Raw genomic sequence first — 21,971 nt, 5'->3', positions numbered from 1 at the left:
CATATATTGTTCTTTTTACTTAACCGTTCCTCCATCTCTATTAATATGACAAATAATGACTTGCATAGAATTTAATTATTATTTATATTATACACTAATCAACTGACAGGACCTTTTATTAAGCCTTCTAAACCTTTTAGAACAACATGAACAAAAGCCTACCAACTCGGAATTCTGCTCAATTCACTGCGAGGTTCTGAAGGCCCCGAACTTGTGCCCAACCAGGATTTTACCATAGGCCTGACTACACTCTGGCCTGGGGGGAATGGTCTTCACCTCTCGTCCTCTCTCCCCAACCCGTTCTCGCAATTTCGTATAGTCAATATTGACTTATTAAATACGTGCATATGTGACATACTAAACATACTAGTTTACCTTGAAAAGCTTCATAGAAAACACCGACCTTACCTAACCTTCTTAGTACGTTAAGATAAGCATCTTATTGCTTCGCAATTACAATTATTACTTAACTTATTATAGGTATAGGTTAAGTAATAATTGTAATTACGAAGCAATAAGATGCTTATCTTGACATACTAAGAAGGTTAGGTAAGGTCGGTGTTTTCTATGAAGCTTTTCAAAGTAAACTAGTATGTTTAGTATGTCACATATGCACGTATTTAATAAGTCAATATTGACTGTAAGAAAGTGCGAGAATGGGTTGCTCTCCCACACTAATATCTCTGCTGGTTGGTCAGTGAACAGGACTTGTTCACTGACCAGCCGCCCAAAATGAAACTAATGATAACAGGTAACATAATAGTGGGGGTTTAATATGAGTCACTAAATCTTGGCAGAATAGAAAGAATGAAGACAGGGAAGAAATATAAAAGTTATCTACGACTACTAATGTTTAATTAATGACTTTAATTGTAGTTTAATTAACAGAACTGATGAACGAAGGAATGTTGAGACAGATGATTTATGTAATTAGTTAATTAATGCTTTCTTAAACAGCTTGTTTCACCCTATTCAGGACTACCAGTCACTATGAAGGCGTTTGTATCCTCATTTCCAGAACTACCAATTATCTTGACGGAGGTTGTACCGCCATTTCCAGGACTACCAGTGATTACACGTTAAGGAGCACGCCTCAGAGTGCGCGGGGGGGGGGGGGAAATACAATAATAAGAGTCTTTAAGGCCCAATTTGTGGTGCTTAAGACAAGGGTACTCAGTCCTTGCCATCCTGTTAGTGGGAGTCAAGAGCTGAAACCTTGTTATTTTTCCCAATGCCCTTTTGCAGATCTCCGAGAATATGAGAGACTTTAAATATTCTTAACGAGACTCGGGATTTTGGTATATTTTGCGAGTGATTATTCTGTGTTTTTCTGGAATTCATAAGCAAAGACGCAATGGAAAAATATTATAATATTTAGTTTTTCATGTAAGCATCATTTAAAGTCGTTAAATGTACACTAATATATATATATATATATATATATATATATATATATATATATATATATATATATATATATATATATATATATATATATATGATTAAATTCATAAATTGAATTTTCATAGATTCACCCATAGCCTCAGAGAAGAGAATAAAGGTATTCAGAAAAGACCTTGTGGATTCTCATTGAACACTTGAGTATTTCTTGCTCATAACGACTGCTAGACTATCTAGATATACATAGATCTAGTTATACAAGTTATACATGAATGTCTAGAAAGAAATCTGTAAATAACATACCTGTGCCTTGAATGTATACGCGAGAAAGGGGTGTAGATTGCATCATAGAGTGGATCAACATAGATTGGATCGTAGATTGGATCAACATAGATTGGATCGTAGATTGGATCAACACCTAAGTCATAGCTGACTTAGGTGTTGATAAAGCTTACTTGGAGGTGCGTAAAGTGCTTTAGCGTCGCTTAAGTCAACTGGAACTGTTGTAAGCTGACTTTGAATGGCGTAAACATACTTAGAGAGGCGTATGGGCGGATTTGTCGAGCCCTGATAGGCTTGTGTGAAGTTGCGCCAGCGATGTAATTGAACCACTCATCACAAACAACACATTTGAGTGTGTATTTTCCTGGATAACATTTTTTCCAAGAGGGAGGAGGTGCAGGCATGCGACCCCGACATTTGTTCTTGAGCTAACAATTACGCGAGCAGCTGGCAAATTTGGAAAGAGTGGAGTAGCGTGCTTCCTGGTCATTACCTGCAAGTGAAGAGTCGTAGTAAACACACACACACACACACACACACACACACACACACACACACACACACACACACACACACACACACACACAAACACACACACACACACACACACACACACACACACACACACACACACACACACACACTCAGACTGAGTGAATGGTCCAACATATGGCTGTTAAAGTTCAACCCTAGTAAATGCAAAGTAATGAAACTAGGCGGTGGAAACAGGAGGCCAGACACAGGACACAGAATAGGAGATGAGGTACTTAATGAAACGGACAGAGAGAAAGATCTAAGAGTTGATATCACATCAAAACTGTCTCCTGAAGCCCACATAAAAAGAATAACGTCTGCGGCATATGCGAGGCTGGCTAACATCAGAACAGTCTTCAGGAACCTGTGTAAGGAATCATTCAGAATCTTGTATACCACATATGTAAGACCAATCCTGGAGTAAGCGGCCCCAGCATTCTTGTCAAACACAAGACGAAGCTGGAAAAAGTTCAAAGGAATGCCACTAGACTAGTTCCAGAACTAAGAGGCATGAGTTACGAGGAAAGGCGGCGGGAAATGCACCTTACGACACTGGAAGACAGAAGAGTAAGGGGAGACATGATCACAACCTACAAAATCCTCAGAGGAATCGACCGGGTAAACAAGGATAAACTATTCAACACTGGTGGGACGCGAACAAGGGGACACAGGTGGAAACTGAGTACTTACATGAGCCACAGAGACGTTAGAAGGAACTTTTTCAGTGTCAGAGTAGTTAACGGATGGAATGCATTAGGCAGTGATGTGGTGGAGGCTGACTCCATACACAGTTTTAAATGTAGATATGATAGAGCCCAGTAGGCTCAGGAATCTGTACACCAGTTGATTGACAGTTGAGAGGCGGGACCAAAGAGCCAAAGCTCAACCCCCGCAAGCACAAATAGGGGAGTACAAATAGGTGAGTACACACACAGTCCATCAGGAATCAGGAAAAAAGACCTAAGGGATGATATCACGTCAAATTTGTCCCCCTGACGTCCACATCAAAAAGATATCATCAGCGGAATAAGCGAGGCTGGCCAACCTAAGAATGGTTTTGGAAATTCGTCAACGGGCTCCTTCAGAACCTGATATAACACATATATCAGAATTTAGATCAATACTGGAGTATGTGACTCAAGTATTATAGGAAGACCTTGACAAACTCCAAGAATGGTCAAACAAATGGTTGCTAAAATTAATTCTTAACCAATGTAAGGTAATAAAGGAGGGGGGTAGAGAGGAGACCAGAAGGCATATACATCATAAAGGGAAGACAACTATAGGAATCCGAATGATAGAAAGACTGGGAGTGGATGTAATTCCAGCATTATAACCGGAGGCACACATAGACAGGATAACATCAGCAGCATATGGGACGCTGGCAAATATAAGAACATCGTTTAGAAACCTGCAGTAAATCAGGAGACTTTCAAAGCAATCTGCACAGCATTTGTATGATAAATTATGGAATATGTAGCACCCACATTGAATCCGCACTTTGTAAAGCAAAGAGCCAAAGCATAGAAGTTAATCAACGAGAATAGGCTAGTGGAACTAAATCTCACAATTCCAGATGATAGAAGGAGCAGAGGGGGATATAATCATAACGTACAAGATACTGAGGGGAATAGATAAAGTGGACAATAACAGACTCTTTAAAATGAGAGAAAGCAGGACAAAATGACAAAAATGTGGAACCTGGAAACGCAAATGGGCCGAAAGAATATAAGGAAATATTCGCACTATGTACGAGTGTTCAACAACTGGAATCCATTGAAATAAGAAGTTGTAGAAACCACCTCCAGCCACAACATTATTCCCCGATTCAACAAAGAACTTGAAAGTCAGACTAGTTAAGTTAAAACGCAACCAATGCAAGGCCAGTAGGTGGGGCTCAAAGAGCTAGACCTCACTCCCCCATAGACACTGATAGGTCAGTACTTATAGGTAAGTATAGAAATGAGTGATCAGAAGGCAGGCTTCAGGGTGTATATATATATACACTGCGAGTTTATTTAAGTCCTGGACTATGTTCAGGATTAAAATCTACTTTCTGGTTAGTTGGTGAGCAATTGTGTAGGTCATAATATTCCTCAAGCAGTTAATGAGACCGTGCCAGAGAAAAATATATGACTTGAATGTGAAGTAATGGTGAGGTGGAGAGAGAGAGAGAGAGAGAGAGAGAGAGAGAGAGAGAGAGAGAGAGAGAGAGAGAGAGAGAGAGAGAGAGAGAGAGAGAGAGAGAGAGAGAGAGAGAGCGAGAGAGAGAGACAAGAGACCGGAAGATCAGTTCTCTCAAGAGATAGAGAAGATCCGTGATCCAGGGATCCAGAACTCAAATGCCAGTCTCCAGAACTCCAGCAGCAGCTGTGACACCTCGGATCACTTCTGATTGGCTTTGAGGAAGTTGGCAGCCAGGTTCGGAGCCCAAACCCGCAACCCTCCTCAAGACGAAACGTAGAAAACAAGAAATGTGTCAGAAAATTGTTCCTAGAACTATAAAAGGATTTAAGTACAAGGGAAGAAAATATATTTCGTATATTATATATATATATATCCCTCGTCTATTATGTTACTTTGTAATTTTTGTACAATATATGAACTTCCTTGTTTCCAAACCTGTATTTACCCAGATCTTTCTTGAGGGAGATGGAGCTTATAACAGGAGATAAGAAACGGACAGAGGAGACATGATAATGACGTACAAGTTCCAAAAGAAAACTGCCAAATTTGTGTTTGCAGATGCAAACTATAGGCAAAGAATAGAGGGAAAATGGAAAAGGTAGCTGAAGCATATATTACAGATAAATTTACGAGAGAGAGAGAGAGAGAGAGAGAGAGAGAGAGAGAGAGAGAGAGAGAGAGAGAGAGAGAGAGAGAGAGAGAGAGAGAGAGAGAGTTTCTTTGTTAGTTTCAAAGTATACTCTTATGAAATAAATGAGTTTCTAGGTGTAGGCTAAAGATGAGCTGAGGTAGGATAACAGCTCTTGCTTGCAGTTTCACTAGGTATGTTATTAGGCATCCCTTATGAATCCTAGTCTTAGTTTAAAAAAAAAAGAGAGAGAGAGAGAGAGAGAGAGAGAGAGAGAGAGAGAGAGAGAGAGAGAGAGAGAGAGAGAGAGAGAGAGAGAGAGAGAGAGAGAGAGAGAGCGAGAGAGAGAGAGAGAGAGAGAGAGAGAGAGAGAGAGAGAGAGAGAGAGAGAGAGAGAGAATTAACTATAAAATTCCCTCACCGCCCGTCGTGTTAATGTCTCGGAGGCTTGCGACCGCCACCAAAGACATCATAAAACCCCACTTAATGAACACCGAGGAGGTTTCTGAAGAAAAGGTGTACTACACTGATACTCTACAAGGTGTAGTGCACTAATGTGGACCCGAGTACCACCAAACACAAAGTCCTTGTTGTCACGGACCTAAAACCGGACGTCTCCTGTAGATACGCAGACGACACCTTCCTGTAGGGACCTGAAATCGAGAAACCGGCTGCGGCTTACGGATGTTTTCACGCCAAGTTCAGTGCCTTACGGGATGGAAAGGGACGACGAAATCACCAATTGCGTATAACTGGTCTCCCCGGTCTATAACTAGTCCCTCCGGTCTATAACTGGTCCCTTCGGTCTACTACAGGAACCTCATCTCCACAAAACGGAAGAAAGACCCCTGCAAGACATTACTGATAGAAACGTCAACCCTTCCGACACCAAGCAGAAGAGTGACTTAAATCATATACTATAAGAACAAGAAAACTGCCAACTTAAAATACTCTTCCTGAGACAAAAAGCAACACTCCTTGACACAGACGAATGCCATCTATGCCATAACGTGTGTACTTGAGGAGCGTCTAACGATTACAAAGACGATAAACACCTCTTTCATGGTGGCCGGCGATGCACAGACACCAAGGCTCAATTTGGAATGTATATTCTCTACCCACAACCAGGTCATCACCGGAGATATAACAGCAATACAAGACTGGTCTCATAACACCAGGTTATATATATATATATATATATATATATATATATATATATATATATATATATATATATATATATATATATATATATATATATATTGATATATATCCTTGTTGTAACTCGTCAAGCACCGTGCTGAAGGGAAATAAATATGATATATAATTAATTCCGTTCTAAAAACTCCTCTAATGAAAGCCAGTTGGTAAAAGTCTTTCATTATTAGCAGAACCTCTGAGGCCACCCCTCACGCCTCAGTAACTGGCCGCCAGACTGTACACAACACGATTTAAGATAACAACTTTAGTTTAATTAAATGTTCTCGATGCCAGCTTTTTGAAAACTCACGGTACAATCTAGGATTTAAATAAATTTATGTATGGTATCAACGTGCAAGATAACATGGTAATCTAAATCACAACACTCAGAGGAAGTGATATCATTATTAATGGCATGTTTCAGAAAGTTTGTGCTATCATAATAATAATAACCTTCAGAAAGTTTGTGCTATCATAATAATAATAACCTTCAGATTAGTTTATATATATATATATATATATATATATATATATATATATATATATAAATATATATATATATATATATATATATATATATATATATATATATATATATATATATATATATATATATATATATATATATATATATATGCATACTACATGCGAAAATATCTAATGAATGATTAGGAAAAAGGCATAATAACCCAACCTGTATATGAAAAATGAGTGTGAAAATAACACACACACACATTATATATATATATATATATATATATATATATATATATATATATATATATATATATATATATATATATATATATATATATATATATATATATATATATATTTTCAGTTGCATATTGTCCTGGGGACCATTCAGGCTTGTTCGCATATATATATATATATATATATATATATATATATATATATATATATATATATATATATATATATATATATATATATATATGTGTGTGTGTGTGTGTGTGTGTGTGTGTGTACATGGGAAGATGGTATTATTAGCTCGCTGGGACGATCTGTTCCCCCGGGCATTGTTCCATGGTCTAAAGTGAGAACAAGGTAATGACATTTGGGAGCGGCCAATGTGCTGAGCCAGTAATAAGAAGGAACAGAAAGTGTGCAGGGAGGGGCGTTGAGAGAGGCCGGGGAAGGAAGTGGAAGGGGAGTAGGATAGAAGGTAGGAGAGAGAGAGAGACAAAGAGGCGAGGAGGAGGAGAGGAATAAGAGATACGGATGAGAGGAGGAGGGAGGGAGAGAGAGGAAGGGTGGTATACTCATGAGAGCATCTGGGGTAGAGATGTTATCTCAGCACACGGATGGGGATGCTGCACAGGTCCCCAGGTAATCCCAGCCCTCACCACGTACTGTTATTGTTATGGTGAGAGCTCCAGGCTGCCTCCACCAATGTTATCATTACTATAACTTATAATAACATTACAATCTTAATTATTATTATTATTATCACTGGAAAAATATACATTTTCCATCAAAATTATGGAATTTACTCCTAAACTTGTGTAAACAAAAGTGTCAACACCAAAGGAGAAGTTGGGAACACTGTTCCACCACTCACTCAAGGAGGATTAACCACCCTCACCCCTTGTAACAACCTACATCACAACTATGGCAACTATGGCAATGTTCTATGGCATCAGTAACACGCCACTGCAGCAGAGTGATGAAGAACACCACGAGGGAGTTATGCTCCAGCGGTTATTAAAACTTCCTCAACAAATAGAAGCTGCGGTAACACAGAAAATGGTCTCATAAATTTCAGGAATAATTAAACCAACGTTTTACTTGAAGACAGAGATGAAATTGGTTATTTAGTTGCACAAGTCTGTGTTGAGCTCCCCGTCTTGACTACTGCTACTAGCTGTGTCCAAGCATGGAGACCTCACCTTCAAAGATACAATTCTCACGCCAAGAACGGTTGAGGGGTGACAGGACTAGACGACACCACAAATCAGACATGACAGGGCTGATCTCACTGACACCTTTAAAATAGTGAGAAAACTGGAAAATATTAATCCAGATCACTTATTTTAAAGGTTCAATGTAACACACATACAAGGGACAACAGCATCAAACCCCACAAGCCACAATGCAAGACAGAAAGCAGATGTTTTCTAACCCATAAGGATATAAACCCATGGAACTGCCTACCCGCCAAAGCCATACACGCCATACCATTATTTCAGTATAAAACTCACCATGAAAAAGTCCTCACAGGTGGAATACCTTCAGGCAAATTCAGGAAAACTCATACGGGATTAAAGAAGAACTCAACCCTAACCTCACAGGCACTGAAGAAGGGTTTAACCAGGATAGATTGCGAGTCCCTATCCCTTCTACCTGACAAGCAGTGAAGGGGAAAGTTAACCAGGATACATAGCCAGCCTTCCCCCTCCCTCTAGACAGGCACCTGTGACCAACTGGCAAAGTTTGTGCTCGTGAACACAATTCTCAAGCACTGAAGTTGCCGAGTCGAGGGAAACATCGCACCAACATAATCCTGTCGTTCATCAAAACTTTATGTAGACTTGTAGGAGGCCCAGCGAGCCAAGTGTCTGCTGGATCTTAATTTTGGCTGCGTATCGTCTGCACAATCACAGGCTCCTTGCAGGCTCTGTGTTTGGTGGGTATCGTCTGAACGACTACAGGCTCCTTGCAGGCTCTGTGTTTGATGGGTATCGTCTGAACGACTACAGGCTCCTTGCAGGCTCTGTGTTTGGTGGGTATCGTCTGAACGACTACAGACTCCCTGCAGGCCCTGTGTTTGTTGGGTATCGTCTGAACGACTACAGACTCCTTGCAGGCCCTGTGTTTGTTGGGTATCGTCTGAACGACTACAGACTCCTTGCAGGCCCTGTGTTTGTTGGGTATCGTCTGAACGACTACAGACTCCTTGCAGGCCCTGTGTTTGTTGGGTATCGTCTGAACGACTACAGACTCCTTGCAGGCCCTGTGTTTGTTGGGTATCGTCTGAACGACTACAGACTCCTTGCAGGCCCTGTGTTTGTTGGGTATCGTCTGAACGACTACAGACTCCTTGCAGACTCCATGCAGGCTTTGTGCAGGCTCTGATTGTGTGCAAACATTCAGGCTTCATCTGTGGCGTGCATTGTCTGTACGTACATCATAAGATGCTCATTAGTTTCTTGAAAGTAAACACTTTCATGTTGTTTTGATCGTCATGAAAGCCACTGTCATTGAGGAAGATTATACATCTCTCGTGTTGTCAGTCAGTTAGGTGTACTTGCAAAATACACAATACATAGTGTATACACAACTATTTGTAACTTTGAGTATATTAAGAAACATTTAAGATATTTAACGTGGATATTACGAAAGGTACAATTAATACAGTAGAGTGTTAGTAAGAAAGATTGTGTGTGAAGCCTGTATTTTGTCGTGATGGCAAGAGTCTTCATACTAAGACAGTGTGTGTGTGTGTGTGTGTGTGTGTGTGTGTGTGTGTGTGTGTGGGCACCGTTGCGGAGGATACAACAGTATTGTGTCAGTCGCTGCTATTCCTCCTCTCACGCTAAGGGCACTGCCCTTCTGTGACTGTTTAGTTCATTTCCTGGCGATATTACGTGTTCCGTAACCCTCGCCACTCACAGGAGCCGCGATAAACTATATTATTGAAGAGAAACTATGAATTAAACTCGGCTCTTGTTAAAAAAATTGATTTTTAAATTAAAGTTCAAACAAAATAATCCACAATAACATTTTTACATACAATTTTTAATCTGAAATGAAGAAAGTGGTGGTGGTGCTGGTAGTGGTGGTGCTGGTAGTGGTGGTGCTGGGGATGGTGGTGGTGCTAGGGATGGTGGTGGTGCTAGGGGTGGTGGTGCTGGGGGGCGGTGGTGCTGGTGTTTTTTTAAGCTTGGAGTGAGTTGTGTCCAGTGTTTCATCCTGGAATTGTGTAGTGTGGGGGTTGGTTTCCATGAAATAGACTCAAGCTCTTGAGCCACCACCTGTGAGAATGAAGCGTCTCTCGTCTCCGAGTGATGTCGTAGTCCCTTGTTCAATAGTTGTATCAACAAGGCTTTAAAGGGTCTGGCGTAGTTTAGTCATGTAGTTAGTTTAGTCTTAGTTTAGTGCCTTGTTTTACACTGCTTGTAGTTTTTGCATGTTAGTTATCTTTAAGGTCGCGAAGAGGTACTGGGAACGTATTCGAGATGTATAAATGTACCTGGATGTTAGTGCTAAAGTTACGGAATCTTGTTAATTTGTCAAAAAACTGTCTTTAAACTTTGTTCATTCTGTCATTTTGTGTATGGATATATCTATGGTGGTGACAGATGCGCTGGAGACCAACAGCTATTCATCAAAACGTCGAGGCACTGAAGTTGACCATTGATGTTTGCTGAAAAAGCCAGTTCCTCCCTCCCCCCAACCTTTCTCTCTCTCTCTCTCTCCCTCCCCCACCACCTTCTCTTCCCTCCCTTCCCTTCCTCCCTCCCTGCTCCCCCCCCCCCTACCCTGAAGCCCGACCGACATTCAAGAGACACGATCTGCGAGTTTGAAACGCAACATGTTGCTTCTGTGGTTGTTATCCTCTGATGCAACGTCTCTCTTTAGAATAGCAACTGGCGTCATCACAGCGAATGTTCTGCAGTCAGGGGAGCTGGGCACAGATGCTCCTCAGTTCTAATGAATGCTTTCAAATCCTCCTCCTAAAAATACATTTTTGTTTTGTTGACCAGACCACACACTAGAAGTTGAAGGGACGACGACGTCTCGGTCCGTCCTGGACCATTCTCAAGTCGATTGTGAGAATGGTCCAGGACGGACATAAACGTCGTCGTCCCTTCAACTTCTAGTGTGTGGTCTGGTCAACATACTTCAGCCACGTTATTGTGACTCATCGCCTGCAAATTTTTGTTTTCTTTTTAAATCTCGTATATGTTGGTTGGTTTGTGTTCAGCCGAGTTAATGTGATTTATTCTCTCCTTGTTAGTGTTTCATATTGATTTTGCTATGATTATAAGTTCAAAGAAAAAAGGTATTTTAGATTTTCGTTGACATTATCACACGGTTATCTTGAGGTTATCTTGAGATGATTTCGAGGCTTTTTAGTGTCCCCGCGGCCCGGTCCTCGACCACGCCTCCATCCCCAGGAAGCAGCGCGTGACAGCTGACTAACACCCAGGTACCTATTTTACTGCTAGGTAACAGGGGGCATAGGGTGAAAGAAACTCTGCCCATTGACCGGTCGACCGGTATCGAATCGACCGGTAATGAAAGACTTGTGTTTTGCAAGTAATGGTAACAGCCGTGGGGCCCCTCAGGGTGCTGTTGTCATCATCATGGTCTTCAGTCTCCACCTTGCGAAACCTCAACATCTTTCCTCACTCACGGCAGTTTTGTCTGTATATATTTAACACTTTATGAGGTCGGAAACTCTATGAGGCCCAAAGATAATTATTTGTACACACAACCTCTTAGTGCTTCGTAGCCAGTATACGCTTAAAATAATGCAAACATGTGCTGGAATGATTGAAGAAGATGCATAGGCTTCGTATGTGTTGGTGAATCCTCCCACAGGTCCGCTTACCCAGCTTAATATCCACATATATACCATGATATAGACCAATCTCAATTGATTGCTCAATAAATCATTGAACTACATATTTAACAGATCTCTAACCCTGTCCATGGAGGACAGAAGAATATATATATATATATATATATATATATATATATATATATATATATATATATATATATATATATATGTATATATATATATATATATATATATATATATATATATATATATATATATATATATATATATATATATATATATATATATATATGCATGCTGGTTAGCATATAAATGTCTGGCCACGTCTGTGGTGGAAAATATTAATAATATATACACTAAAAACTGCTTTCGTCTTACATTTTCTCCTTGTGTGACATTATTGACGAGCTGTCATGCATCTCACTGTCTTCCATTCTACTTACTGTCTTTTCCCCCAACTGTCTCCTATTTCTGTCCCTGAAACACTTCCTTCGTTATAGATAAAGTTTTTTCCACTCAGGACAGACGTTGTTCATTCATGCCGGAATTCGTTCATAGCCCCTATAGTTGTGAACACATTACTCTCATATAACAAAGGTTTTGATTGTTTTTGCTGCACTATCCTGAGCCAGATGCTACAGAAGAGGGATGAACAGTGGGACAGGGAGCGGGAGAGTGTCAGGACGAGGTAAGGGACAGACAGGTAGATGGGATAGATGAACAAATGGTGGATTTGGTGACAGGTGGTAGAGTAAGCTGTGACATTGTTACTAGAACAGCTGGGAGGTAAACGAGACGGGGGATCAGTTAAATGATGGGGACAGGTAGTGGGACAGGCATGTGGGGCGGATCGTGAGGGACAGACAGGCATATGAAACAGGTGATGTGATTGAGTGCATGAGACAGACGTGTCTCACAAGTGAGACACATGTGTGGAATATGTAGCAAGTGACGTGTGACTTGTAATTTATCAGCTGAGGGTGGAGCAAGAGTAGGTAGGACAGATATGGGACTGCAGGATAGATGTTGGTTTGAGTGATACTGTAATTGATAAGGTTAGTGGACAGAAGAGGAGTGTGTGTGTGTGTATGGGGTCACAGGTGTTGAACAAGTACGTAATATTGCAAAGGTTGATCTTACCTTCATCAGTCTCACTGCCTAGCAGCGTCGACTCCTCCCCACCACTAGCATCTGAAACACAACACCAGAATTACCAACATGCACATATACACACACATTCTAGCCATCAGACCATAAATAGTCAAAATGAACTTTGGAGAGTTAATTTTTCAACTACCTCCTGACAGTTTATTCTGTATAATAAGCATCAACAAAGGTTTCTGAAACCATAGAGACGCTTGTGTTTACATGCATTAAGAGATAACCCAGCCTCCAGTCGGGAGATAAATAAAATCCTTGTTCAAACGAAACATTTGGAGCAAACATATTTTAAATCAATAATAGTGTTTACCTCCCACATTATCCCAGAGCCCTACAGGAGCGTGGAGGAGAGGGAGAGGGGGGGGGGGGGAGGGGGGTGTTGTATACAGCGGCATGAATCATACAATATACAACATTTATGTCAAAAAAATCACAAGGTTTCTGATTTGATCTGTGTACTCACCTAGTTGTACTCACCTAGTTGTGCTTGCGGGGGTTGAGCTCTGGCTCTTTGGTCCCGCCTCTCAACCGTCAATCAACAGGTGTACAGGTTCCTGAGCCTACTGGGCTCTATCATATCTACACTTGAAACTGTGTATGGAGTCAGCCTCCACCACATTACTTCCTAATGCATTCCATTTACCATGTATATGATGTTCTGTGTATATGGTGTTCTCTGTGTGTCATGGTGCTCTGTGTCATGGTGCTCTGTGTATATGGTTTCGTGCTATGCGTTTGGGTATGGTGCTATGTGTTATGGCACTGTATTATGTGTTCTGGTATGGTGCTCTGCCAACCATCTCTTTGTGACAGTAGTACCCGAGTAATGTCAAGGATCCTGCTTTTCTAATAGCCCTGCTTTCATCTTGATAGCCCTGCTTTCATACTGATATTTTTGCTTTCATCCTGATATCCCTGCTTTCACCCTGAAATACCTGCTTCTTGATATCTTTGCTTTCATACTGATATCCCTTCTTTCATCCTGATATCCCTGTTTTCATCTTGAAATACCTGCTTCATGATATCTTTGCTTTCATCCTGATATCTCTGCTTTCATCCTGATATCCCTGCTTTCATCCTGATATCCCTGCTTTCATCCTGAAATACCTGCTTCTTGATATCTTTGCTTTCATCCTGATATCTCTGCTTTCATCCTGATATCCCTACTTTGATAGGAGAAGGCATGCTGAAAGTCACTTCTTCAGATAAGTATTGAAAGGCGAGACTCAGTATCTGATAGCTGGCGAAGCATGCACATATAGGTGAGTGGATATAGGCGAGTACACGAACACTCTGGGTGGGGGGGGGGGAGGGGGGGGGGAGATATAGGTTCATCTCGACCAAAGGAACTTTAAGATGAAGATCATTATACATTCTGCAGTCTCAGCTGAGTCTCAACTCTCACCAAGAATCCCTCTTCCCAAATCCCTGACACTTACATATTTTTAAATAATGGTTTCGAATAATATTCATTTTTATAATTTCCTCCATACAGTATACTATATGTAGATATCCACATAAGAGAGAAGGAAAAAGTAAAATAATTAGAAGGGGTTTTTGTGTATTAATTGATTTTCAAGGAATTCAGTATTCCTTTTAATATGGGTTCATACACCAAATGCATAATTTTGAAACACACACACAAGAAAACTAGAGGAGTTCACTTAGTATATCTCTGATATATCTTCACTTACGAAAGAAATGTTAAAATTAAAAACGCCAAAATTTATTCAACATTTCTAACAGGCCTACAAGTTCAACTTGTAGCATCCTCAGAAGCAGAGGAAAAATTTGACATCAATTACAAACTTGTATTTTTTTTTTCCCCTGTGTGGTGAGAGGCGAGATGGCTGACAGTCCTGTCCACGAGTGTATAGTCTAAAGTCCCGTCTATCGTCTCCAGTCCCGTCTATCGGACTTACAGCCCTCAACACGGGCTCTGTCCGCTCCAAGGATATGAGCCGAAAGATGTGAATATGATTTGATTGTGTCATATGAAGTTCAAATCAATTTCCATCACACAATATCTCGTACAATTGAAACTGAAACCGATAATTCAGTTTTCCTTTTCATCAAATTGATAACCAGTTTCTCTGAAGAGATGTCTAGAGGTAGACATCTACCTCTAGACATCTCAACAAACATGACCGAATTAAGGTATTAAGACATAAATAATTCCTGAGGTACAACATTCAACACCTCCATCCCCCAGTTAACTAGGGGCCCGGTCTTCAACTAATCGACCTTCAATTGGACAGTTATAATCCTTTCTAACAACTACAACAGGCTAAATTAGCATGCACGACCCGACTGAGAGCAACAAACTCGAGCACCTCCATAGCTAATAAAAGGCTTCCAAATTCAACAGTTGGATTTACGAATATAAATGAGGTCTCTGAGGACGGACCAATACATATAATGAATTCCTGTTGGCGTGCGCGCGCCTTTGTCGCCCCGCGCGTGCTCTCCTCTCAATGTAAACAAACTCGGGAGTTGCCAGATATGGCACCAGACCCAGCTAATGGCAGACCCAGCTAGACGGCCACCTAACAGCAGACCCAGCTAGACGGGCACCTAGCAGCAGACCCAGCTAGACGGGCACCTAACAGCAGACCCAGCTAGACGGGCACCTAACAGCAGACCCAGCTAGACGGGCACCTAACAGCAGACCCAGCTAGACGGCCACCTAACAGCAGACCCAGCTAGACGGGCACCTAACAGCAGACCCAGCTAGAGTAAACATAGCTGTAACCAACACCTAGAAGTATCAATGTGGTTACTGCTAGCTTGGGTTACGAGCAGTAACCCAAGCTACAGGAGGAAGCCACCTCCTCGTAGAACCCCATCCTAGGGGTGATAGATCTTACCCCAGACTAGAGGAGGAGGCTGAGACAGAGATCAACCCCCTACCGAGGAGCAAAGGTTCCAGCAAGAGCTGCTCATGGATAAATATGACAAGTTATAGATAGGAGCTGCCTCGTATGGGCCAATAGGCCTTCTGCAGTTACCTTTGTTCTTATGTTCTTAAATGAACTAGATTTGCTGTGGGGAAGGTAGAAGCAGCTATGGCCAAACTAGAACGGTGGAGACGCCGGTAGTAGCCCTAGTTATAATCTGCTTAGATCAGACTCAACAGACGAGCTCAACTTCTGCTAAAAGTGAGTAGAAACAAGGGGAGACATGATCACCACATACAAAATTATACAGGAAGTTTTTGTTTTCAGAGTCAGCGTATTAAATGAATACTCTGAGAGGGTCCTGGAAGTACAGTCAAGTTCCCCACGCACAATCGAGAATTCCTGGTTCGAATCCTGGCCGGGACAGAAATGCTTGGGCACATTTCCTTTCACCTAATGGATCTGTTCATCTAGCAGTAAGTAGGTACTTAGGAATTAAGTCAACTTGTTATGGGGGTTGCATCTTGGGAGAGGTCAGTAATTTGACCCTCGGGGGGGGTGGGGGGATATAAGTCTAAAGTGTATGAATGCACTCAGGCTTCCTGTCCCCCCAAACACAATGAATTATTATTTATATTATTATTTTAATTAAAGGAGATGCACTAAACAGTGAATTGTTGGAAGCCGATTCTGTGCACAGCTTCAGATGAAGAGCTAGAAACCCAAAAATACCCTCAAGATGCTTACTTGAAACAGCACACACACACACACACACACACACACACACACACACACACGCACACGCACACGCACACACACACACACACACACACACACACAGTTGATTGACGGTTAAGAGGCGGGACCAAAGAGCCAAAGCTCAACCCCCGCAAGCACAATTAGGTGAGTACACACACACACACACACGCACACACGAACATAAAAGCCTTCACATCTCCTTTCATCAAGGACCAGCACACACACTCGGAGCGGCAGCAATATAAGGAGCGCCTGGGCATTGAAGAATATTACTCTCACTATATTAGTCGACCTCAACTTCCCTGACAGAGCAAGTTAAGATATTTTTGCCTGTCTTAACTTTGCCCACCTGAATGGTGGCTTCACCGTGGCGACGGTGGAGGCAGGAGAAGGGGCTGGAGGTGGAAATATCTCCTATGGATATTTCTGCAAGGAGGAAATGTCTATAACTTGGAAATTTCTAATAAGACGAATCGCTGCAAGAAAGGGGGGCGAAATTAGGTCATTCCTTTTTTATTATTTAGGGCCAATGATGAATTTCTGAATTATTGGAATTTCATCAACTAGTTTTATTTAGTACAGTTCTATAAATTACTTTAGAATAAACATTTTGTTGAAGATGGTTTTAGAAAAATAAGCTGAATTAAATATTACTGAATAAAATAATACATTTACTAAATATCCTACACTAATTCCTAGATATTTGACCTGTAAGTCTGTGATGAACTGTAACAAGTTGTGTGTACTCAACTTTTTGACTTCGATGGCACTTCTCCCTTACTCTGCCTTCAACACACAAACACACTATAGTCAAAAAATTGTGAACGTGCGCGTTTAATTTCAACAGCAAGCGGAGTAATTAACGCTGAATACCATCGAAAATGAACGCAACTAACTAGCAATGAATTTCAACCGTAATTTCCTCCTGAGTCGCTTCGTGAACGGAAAGACGAGGTTAAAAAAAAAAAGAGAGAGAAATATATTGGATCTCTCTCTCGCAAGTTTGGGGCTCACCATCGATATATTTCGACCGAGGACACGAAAAAATAGTTCCATTGAAAGTTAGGGCAAAATATTTTTCCCCTTCAAAATCAGTGTCCCCAGAGAGACAATATATATTTCAGGACTTATGTTCTCACAGAAATCTTGTGTTCTTGTAAAAAAAAATGATATATGGAGAGGTGAGTAAAACTTACGTCCGGTAAGTCTGTTATTCTCGCTATGATTATTTATGAGAACTTTCTACCAGTGAGAGAGAGAGAGAGAGAGAGAGAGAGAGAGAGAGAGAGAGAGAGAGAGAGAGAGAGAGAGAGAGAGAGAGAGAGAGAGAGAGAGAGAGAGAGAGGTTTCCTGGGTGTCCCATATGGCTCTATCTGCTCAGCTGTATGTGGCTCTATCCTGGCCGCACCCCTCTTTGGCTCTATGTGTCTGTGCCTGAGCCCAGCGTCTCAAGGCTTCACCAGCAGAGGAGCAGAGTGAGCCCAGCGTCTCAAGGCTTCACCAGCAGAGGAGCAGAGTGAGCCCAGCGTCTCAAGGCTTCACCAGCAGAGGAGCAGAGTGAGCCCAGCATCTCAAGGCTTCACCAGCAGAGGAGCAGAGTGAGCCCAGCGTATGGTGAGTATCTTGCAATAAATCAGGTTCTTTGCATCTTTGTCAACCTCAGGAGACAGGTTTACCCCTCAACCCCTTCCCTCAACCTCTCCCTTCAACGTCTTCCCTCAAGGCTTCTTCAAGCAACCCTCCCTCCCAGCGACCTAACCTCACTCCCCTTAAATCCCTCTCCTTCTATCCCCCTGGGACCACTTAATTTGTTAATGTATTCTGTGGTTATTTATTAGCAATTAATAATAGATTAACAACAGGAATTGAAGCGTCCAGCTCAATTTGATGGTGGTGGTTGTGGTGTGTGTGTGTGTGTGTGTGTGTGTGTGTGTGTGTGTGTGTGTGTGTGTGTGTGTGTGTGTGTGTGTGTGTGTGTGTGTGTGTGTGTGCTCACCTAGTTGTGCTTGCGGGGGTTGAGCTTTAGCTCTTTGGTCCCGCCTCTCAACCGTCAATCAACAGGTGTACAGGTTCCTGAGCCTGTGTGTGTGTGTGTGTGTGTGTGTGTGTGTGTGTGTGTGTGTGTGTGTGTGTGTGTGTGTGTGTGTGTGTGCGTGCGTGCGTGCGTGCGTGCGTGCGTGTGTCTACTCTTGAGGTTCTGAATAGACTTCTCTTCTACAATGTGATCGTTCACTTCATTCCATTTTGACAATTCCTCTTTTTTTATAATATTTAATTATAACTGCATTTATGCAGCTACTCTAGACTATATGAAGGATTATATAGTGTGTGACCAGCTAGCTACGTGATGCTAAGAACTATCCCCCCCATCTCGCTCGACGGGACAGTTACAACCCCGCTCCTGTGCCAGTTAAGGCCACCACGGGATCACCATAGCCTGTGCTACTTGCAACTTTTGGTTCCGAGTTGTTGTGGTTCCGACCAACAACAACAACAACACGCTGGTTAGTCTCACAGGGAGATGTGGTCAGTAGCTTAGTAACTATAGATACAGTATGAGGGTATCTTCTGGGACACGAGAGTGAATACAGTAATTACCAAGCTCGAAGTACCTCATTACGACTGACCTGACTGGTCTATATAATGACTGGACACTCAGTCAGTCATGCCGTGTGTGAGAGGTCACCACCGGGTTAATGCTCGCAGAGTTTCCACCTAGAATGATCAGGGTTCGTGTCCCACTGTAGCCACCTGCCTACAGGGGCAGGTGGCTACAGGGGCAGGTGGCTAAGGGACACCATCACCCATATCTAGGTGGCGGTAGCCTCAACCTGATACTGGCCACACCTGTCTATATTGCCTTAACCGAGATTAGGATGCGTTGGTCTAGTTCAACGTCATCCTTGTGGCATGCTAATTTAGCTGCAATGTCTCTATGTGTCATCATGACAGGTCATATTAACACGAGGTGGCATTCATACATAAGATATTCTAAACCTTAATTCTGTTCAACGAGCGAGTTATTTATCAATTCTGTTATGAGGCTTTTCTTGTGTCTCTTGCAGGACGTTTCAAGTGCTTCAAGAGCAGACTTTGAATCACGTCAAATAACTCTTTCTCCAGTGGGTTGTTAGCGTACTAGTAGGTAGTTGTGGTCAGAGGTAGTCAGAGGTAGTCAGTAGCGTAGTCTACGCTTCAATTAGTGTAGAGTTCAGCCAGTTGTTTAGCCTGACACTTACGTCTGTGTAGAAATATTATGTCTATAAAACCCACACAGGCTGCTGAAGTGTGTCCTGTTGGCGACTGGACTCAGCCATCGGAGTAGACATAATGCAATTTTTTTTTAAAAACTATTTTTTTAAACAATTAATTGTTTAAAAGATAATGATTTGTTGAGCTACATCGGCGCAGTAAGTCTCATTCGACCTTGTCTGGCGTACTGTGGTCACATCTGGGGTGTCCCCCTAGATATGTTCCTCATTCATTTAAGAAGAAAGCTATTGAGAAACCTAACTGTAGCTTGGGTCATTATTAAAATGATCTGATTTGATGAAGCGCTGGCTGGCAAACTGTCAGTTATCTTCACTGTCTACACACATATCTTTAGCTTCCCTTACAGCCTCGTCAGGCATCAGTGGTGTTACCTTGAAGTTAGATTGAAGTGTTTCCGGGGCTTAGCGTCCCCGCGGCCCGGTCGTCGACCAGGTCTCCGACCAGAGTTGAAACAAGTTGTTCGTCTGATCGTCTGATCTGATGTCCAGTTCATCTCAGCACTAAGTTGCTTCTTCAACATGGCCAAGATTCAACAAGCAATTTCCTCATCTACTTACGATCCTATACATCTTTTCTCAATCTTTATGGCGGCTTCTTATTCATTTATTAAATAGTTTTCGAGCATGGAAACTTGCCAATCAAACGTTGTTATTGTTATAAACAGCCGCCAGGTGCTAGGAAGCTCATAAGCTGTTGAATAAATGTAAAGAAAGCCGCCAGAGATTGAGAACAGATGTACAGGTTTCGTAATTAGAAGAGTAAATGCTGGTTGAATCTTGTCCCTGGACGGTAGAGCGACGGTCTCACTTCTTCCAGGTCGGCGTTCAATCCCTCACCGTCCAAAGGGTTGGGCACCATTCCTTCCCCCCCCCACTGTTTCATCCCAAATCCTTATCCTCATATCCCTTCCAAGTGAACAAATACACAAGGGCCGTGACGAGGATTTGAACCTGCGTCCGGGAGCATCCCAGACACTGCCTTAATCGACTGAGCTACGACAGGGTTAAAAAGAGTTGAAACCGAAGTTCTACTGAACTTACTGGATCCCGTAAGTGATCTGATCTCTGTGTGACCCTTCCAAGTGCTACATAGTCTCCCTCGATCCACATGGCCCAATCAGAACTGTGTACCAATCCTTACGAATGGCCCCAGAACACCCGTACTACACTTAAACAGTTTTTAATCTGTCTATTCCTAATCAAATGATTGTAAAGTTCGCTTCTTTTTCCAATCCACAGCCACGTTATTTCACCACTACCTGTTTTACTCAGCACTTTTGATCTCCAGTTAATTAAGACTCGTCTCTGCAACTTCGTTTTTTAACTTTGACTAAAGTTTCTTTTTTTCCAAAGTTAGGAACATTTTAGTTAGAAACTTTGCCTTTAAAATAAGCAGCTGTAAATTGAGTAATAATAACCTTAGCTTGAGGACGACCTCGTGGTCCTTGGGATTTACTTAACCATTTAGTAAAAAGTCTAATAAAACTATCGTGATGGAGATAAGAGCACCCTCCATCATGGTAGACCTCGTAAGTTGTTACAAGACCTCGTAAGTTGTTACAAGACCTCGTAAGTGGTTACAAGACCTCGTAAGTGGTTTTAAGACCCCATAAGTGGTTACAAAACCTCGTAAGTTGTTACAAGACCTCGTAAGTTGTTACAAAACCTCGTAAGTTGTTACAGGACCTCACAAGGGGTTATTTGAGTGATTCACTAAATACTAGACTGACTTAGGAGTTCCAACAGCGAGGAGGGTGACCTTTTATGGAGACACCACAACAGTACTCAAAAGTTCCAAGTTCTCTTACTGTTGTGGTTTGAATGCAGCTTATTAACTCATGCTTTACCGTTTACTGTTGTAAACTGTTTATATTTGATTATGTCAATCTCAACCTCTTAAGCTCGAGTCAAAGTCAACCCTCTGCTCTATTTTATCCTTTTGCAAGAATACAACACTTATAAATAAATAACTGCAGCTACAACAGCACAATACATTACCCACCAGTCATCGGAGAAGTCTCTTCACATGATTATCTTGAGAGGTTATCTTGAGATGATTTCAGGGCTTTTTAGTGTCCCCGCGGCCCGGTCCTCGACCA

General features: G+C 41.8%; 1 protein-coding gene across 1 annotated transcript in view; it reads right to left on the bottom strand.

Moving 5' to 3' along the window:
- The window catches only part of LOC123764756 (agrin), a 251,287-nt gene that overhangs the window by 139,741 nt on the left and 89,575 nt on the right, over nucleotides 1–21,971 (bottom strand). Inside the window, exon 2 of the mRNA XM_069302593.1 lies at nucleotides 12,924–12,974. The gene's annotated coding sequence lies outside the window, so the exon portion shown is untranslated. The remainder of the gene's footprint in view (nucleotides 1–12,923; nucleotides 12,975–21,971) is intronic.

The sequence above is a fragment of the Procambarus clarkii genome, chromosome 48, assembly GCF_040958095.1.
Source record: "Procambarus clarkii isolate CNS0578487 chromosome 48, FALCON_Pclarkii_2.0, whole genome shotgun sequence".
NCBI classification, from domain to species: Eukaryota; Metazoa; Arthropoda; class Malacostraca; order Decapoda; family Cambaridae; genus Procambarus; species Procambarus clarkii.
Note: the sequence above shows the minus strand (reverse complement) of the source record. Positions and strands in the feature narration are given on the sequence as shown.